This window comes from Meleagris gallopavo, chromosome 2 (assembly GCF_000146605.3).
Source record: "Meleagris gallopavo isolate NT-WF06-2002-E0010 breed Aviagen turkey brand Nicholas breeding stock chromosome 2, Turkey_5.1, whole genome shotgun sequence".
Lineage (NCBI taxonomy): Eukaryota > Metazoa > Chordata > Aves > Galliformes > Phasianidae > Meleagris > Meleagris gallopavo.
The window spans coordinates 109,040,278-109,046,158 of record NC_015012.2 but is presented as its reverse complement, the minus strand read 5'-3'; positions in this window follow the sequence as shown (position 1 = coordinate 109,046,158).

Sequence of the window (5,881 nt, the reverse complement as noted above, 5' to 3'; positions counted from 1 at the left end):
AGAAAAGAAAAGAAAAATCTCATTGAAATTTTTCTTTGTTTACTTTTTAATTAAAAAAAACTATTAATGTCTCATGTGGCTTTTCAGAGGCATTTTCGATCAAAAATAGCAGCGACAAATTTCAGTGAAAATAATGCCTTAGAAGAGGGGGACTGTCTCTCTCTAGGGTCACCTAGAATCAAATACAGAGAATTCCTGCCTCTGGGCTCTTGTGTGGTATCTGAATGCAGAAGGTTAGTATAAGCACAGCCTTTGGAGGTCATTATATATGGAATTAGAAATACCAGACGTCTGGTTTGCAGACGTGTATTTTCTGCAGCGGGGATGGTTATGACTGCCAGCTGTTCATCGAAATGCACAATTTTTTTAATTATAAAATGATGTCTGTATCGATTTCTTGCCTCTGGTCTCTCACTGTGCTCAATTGCTCCAGTTCTGCTTGCAGAACAGCCAGGGAATGCATGGGGAGTTTCTGTCTGGTTCCCAACCTCTAATAGCCACCATCAGCAATGACCCAACAAGCGATCTCCTGCAATGCCCAACTCCACAACCAGTCCCTTTGCAAACAGCAGTGGAAGGCAGGAGACATGGTTTGAAGCACCAGGTGGTCCCAGCAGCTCTGAACTGCAAAGTACCAGCCTGGTGTTTTCAAGATGTGTGCTTGTGCAAGGTTTCTCTATCCATGCACATCGTCAGGACAGCTCTGTGCCTACAGCAGTGGGTTACGTGTTTATTTTACTTATAAGCATATTAATGTGTAACCATTGAGAGCAGCTCATTCGCTCTCAGGCATCATTTTGTAATGAATAGTCAAAATATTTTCCCTGAAACAACCTTAATGGAACTTCTCTTTCAGTGGTAACAGCTAGGCCCAGCACTTAGATGCAACCAATCCAAAGATCTGTGTTGCTTTACAGTGTGAAGAAAAAAAACCCTAAATCATCAAAAAATAAGTGGCCTGCCTTGATTTTTGACATTGAGTCAGTCAAGAAGCAGCACAAATCAATTCTACACATTTCTGCTTACAGTCCATTGGCCACGCTCCCCAGCATGGTCCATCACAATCAATGGACAACAGACCTCACTATTCTGCCACAGCTCTATCCAGCAAAGATAAAAAGGGTTATTATTCCTGAGGGAAATGCCCCATTTCTTTTTCTTTTGGCACTGTGAAGTGCTATCATACAATCTGTGAGCAATTTCTGTGTTGGTGTCTCCCACAGTCGATTCCATACAACCCCTTAAGGAAACTGAACAGAGAGACCATCACAGAAATGTCCCAGTAAGTCCCATTTATACTGGAAAGCTGGAGAATGACATGTTTGAAGACCAGAATCAGGCTTGTTGCCCTCTCTGTGTGTTTCATATCCAAGTGCCATGTCTGGAGACACGCACACGAGCACAAGGCATCTGAAAGACCTTAGCTCCACACGCACTTCATTCAGGCCAGCTGGGATTTGGATTTTCTCCATCCATCAGCAACAGGAGGACAATATGGAGCCCCTGTAATGCCAACCCTGGGGCAGCCAAGCCATCGTGCTGACTGTCACCTTCAGCACCTCGATGTGTAGGTCAGCCACTGGGAGAGGTCTATAGTGCTCTGGTCCCGAGCTGTTGGTGGAAGATGCTCAATGCTACACTGCTGTCACTTCCCCAGCACTCATTTTTCCTTTCAAGATCCTGCCTGCTGCCTCCCAGGGGAAAAAGAGGAGGAAGGAGGCATTACACAATATGTTTTTGTTGCATTGATGAATTCCCTGTGCCAGCTGGAACAGACTGCTCATAAACGCAGCTTTCTGGAGGGGTTTCAAGAGTGTTACATTCTTAGATCATTGTCTCTACTCCCTGGGAACAATGAGGGTAGGAATGAGCTGCTCCAGAAACGCTACGAGGTGATTTCTATGGGATAGGGATTGCTTGGGAAGACAAAGGGAATTTTCCCCCAACTGCTTCAGACTGCAGCCCGGATAGCTTACGGAGGCAACTCAGTGGGAAACAGGAATGCTGTTCTCAGTGCTCTGCAGAGAACTGCGAAGGTCAGCTTCTTCCGACTCCTCCAGAAAGGCAGAACAATTATCCACCAATTATAGGGTGGAAAATGAGATGCGGGAAGGCAGTGCTGTGCCCCAGGCTGCAGCTGCTCAGTCTGAGATATGCTGAAGGATCTTCTGGCCTTGAGTTTCAGCCTTGGCACGCTCTGCAAGTCCCTTGCCACTGCACTTAAGAAAGCCTGTCATGCAGACAAATTAAAATTGGAAGGCCGATGCAAAGCTCCTAACCAAGCTTTCTAACCAAATGAGATGGATGGAGCTCTTAATTCTAGTAAGTCCATACCCACCCCATGAGATCAGCAGCTGGTTCGGGTGTCCTGTCCCTCTCCCTACACTGGTCATTCCAGCCAAAGCTTTGGTGGCTCTGGCATTTGGCTTGCCACTGGTGAGCTCTTGATTCTAAGCACGGTTCCTGGTGTGGTTTTGTCCTGTCGGTGGGCAGATATGGCTTAGGAGGTGACGTGAGCCAGGGACCAACCCTGGGAAGTGATTTGGGTGCAGCCACCTTTTGGGGGGTAGGAAAGTTGAACTCTTTGAATTGTTTGGCCTCATGGACAGAGGAGGGACCTTGGTACAGTTCAGTTGCAACATCTTCATGAAGAAACACAACCAAAATGGGGTGCAAGCAACCTTTCTCATAATGCAGCAATCACTAATGACTCATAAGTCTTGCAAAAGGAATTTCCTAATGCACTTTCAAGCCAAGGTTGTGGAGACAAATTCTGCTTGATGCATGACATGTGCAGCTCCCACTGCGCTGTGGCTTTGATTTCCTCCAGGCAAACATGGGACTGATCCACATCTCCTGTTTCCTAGAGATGTGCTCCAAGTGCTGCTTCTCAGGCTGATGTTGAGCTCCATTCAGTTTTAGGAAGAGACACCACATCCTCACCAGACCCAAGCAGGTGTAGTTTGGAAGGGACCTTAAAGATCATCTGGTTCCAACCCCTTGTCAATCACCATTATTTTTCATGCCCAACAGGCAGTCTCGTGGATGTAAAGGCACTTAATTTCACCAGATAGTCCCAAACCTTCTTCTTCCCCCACTGCTGGCTGCTCTTCTCCTTCCCAAATGTTATGCACAGAGGTTTGGGACAAGTCCAGCCTATGAAAACTGAGGCAAACAAAAAAAAGGCTCTCAGCTCAGCCAGCTCAACTCAGCTATCCCCCTATTTAGAAGCAAACTCACATTTTCCCTGAAGTACGCTATTAAAATTGTAAGCCCACTTCTCATTATGCTTAGCATCCCTGTCCAGGCTTTGCTCCAGCTGGTCTTTTTCTCTCCTGCTTTCTTTCCTTAAGTACCCAAGCAACGCCTTTGCACTCTTCTTTCATTTTTCCTCTTTATTTCCATTTCTTGTATGCTCCCTTTTAGCAGCTCAGTTCACCAAGAAGTGTGTTAATTAGCCAAGCAGGCTTTGTGCTGAAATTCCTCATTTTCATGTGCAAAGGCAGCATTTGTTTCCAAATTCTGAATAAGTTTTCTCTAAAAAAAAAAAAAAAAAAATCAACCGGCTGTCTTGGACAACTCCTCCCTCATAGCAACTTCCCTGCTGAAATCACCTCTCCTGAGGTTCAGAGTGCTAAATTCAGGTCTTTTCTTTCCAAACCTCTCTCCAGACACAATCCCAGCCATCTCACAGCCATCTCACACCAAGCTGCCATTTCGGACCACAACTACCCCCTCCAGGTCAAGCATATTTGTGGGGATATGGATTGGAGTTACCTGGGAACATCAGATGGGCTTTATGCTTACCAGGGAGGCAAAGATCCCTGCAGGTAGATGCTCAGACACCCTGACGGTGATGGTTTTCCTTTCCTAGAAAACTGGGTTAGAAATAAGGCCAGTTCTGCTCTCTCTGGAACTGGCCTGAATCCCTTCCAGATGCCAATCTCCTTTGCTAACTGCTCTCCACCTCCTCTACCTTTTCTCCCATACGATGATCCATGTATGACGATATCCCAGATGTATACTTGGCTTTATTTTTGTTTTTTGTTTTTTTTTACCTGGTCTAACCAGATGAGTGGGTTCCCCTCGATGCTCCCCATGGAGCAGCACCAACTCTAATGCACAGGAGGGGACTGTTCAGGGGTAGGAATGAGGGACAGGGACAAAAATCCTCCTCTCTGCCATGTTGTGTCTAAGCAGCAAGCCTGGCCAAGGACTTCTGGCCTGTGAACAGCACAGGGGGGTGCTTTTGTCCTTTTATTGCTGGTGGGAGAGTCAGGCCTGGCTATGAGGATCACAGCCCGCAGGAAATAAAGCTTCTGAGTGAGTTCAAGGCCGGCAGATCTGCGTGATCCCGGCCTTCTAAGTTCAGTTTGTTTGCTTTCAGAGGGGCTCCTCCTCTGCCTCTTAGCTTTCCTTTCACTGCTCGGCGGCCACAGGGCTTTGATCACCTGCAGCCCGTTAATTACCATGTGCCACTCTCCCCATGGAATGCAAAGGAAGAAAGGTCCTCTTTTAGCTTCCCCCCAGGGACCCTTTTTTTTTGTGTGTGTGTACGGGCCTCCGGTTTCCTCACAGAGCAGCTCTGCCCCATAGCCTTGTGCATCATCCCCTTTGCACAAAGCCCTCTTTGTGCTCATGCTGGGATGGAGCCAGCCCAATCTACAAGCACATGCTTATCTTCAAGCAGAAGTAGCAACACCGGCTTCAGCAGGAGCTGGAAACAAGGCATCATCACATCAGCCCCAGATGCTCCATGGTATGCTCATGAAATGCTTTTCTCCAGATACACGCTGCACCCATGGGTGTGCTTGGCCGTGTTCCTCCTTGTAAAGATCAGAGCCAAGGATAGGGGAAAATCATGCTGTGGGGTGAGAGGTAATCCCAGCATACAGTAAGCTGAAATTTGGGGGACTCGGGTTTGCTTGCAGCCTGTGTGTTTAATGCAGAGCCATGCAAAGCGTTGCCCCTTTTCCATGCTTTCCCAGTGTGGGATTCCTAGGGGCTCATCCTGGTCTCCCAGGGCAATGGGGAAGGGGCAGGGGGAGGCAGCAGCACGACGCCAGCATCACTGCTGGGATAACACTCATTTCATCATGTCTGGGTACAGGGAGGAGTAATCACAGAGGAGGCTGTTATCCTCCTGTCTGAGTAGAGAGGGAGATAGAGGGATTCTAGAGTGCCCTTCAGCTCTCATTTTGTTACAGTAGGGTTTTTTTCTATGGGGAACACCCTGATTTGTAAGCATGAGCAGTTTCTCTGGCCGCTTGTTGCAGCTCATGCCAGCTCACGTGGGTGCTGGGTTGCTCCCTGCGAGCAAAATCTGGGATGGAAACAACAAACGTGGGGAGTGGAGAGATGTGGCAGACAAAGGCAGGGGAGGGGAGGGAGCAGGATGGATGGCTGCGAGGCTGAGAGGGTTGCCATGGATTTCGTGTTCTTGCAGCCCCCTTCACCGCCTGCAAGAAGAAGGAGGGAGGGTTTGGGACTTGGAGGAACTGTGCTTGTATCTGCATGGCTATGCCAAAGCCCTCAGTTAACAACCAGATCTTGCTAAGCTAGAAATAGGGCAGGGTTTGAAGACAGCAAGGATGAAGCATTAGCAAAGCCACCTCTGTAAAGTCAAGTGTGATGCTAGCTTCCCCAAAATGCAGCTGCCTTGGGCAACCAAGGTGAGGGGCTTAGAAACATTGAAAGGTTGAGTTGGAAGGGACCTTAAAACCCATTCAGTCCCAACTGACTGGGGAGGCCTCCACCAGCTCAGGTTGCCCAGGGCCCATCCATGGCCTTGGGCACCTCCAAGGATGGGACACCCACAGCTCTGGGCAGCAGTGCCAGGGCCTCATTGCCCTCTGAGTAAGGATTTCTTCCTGACACCTAA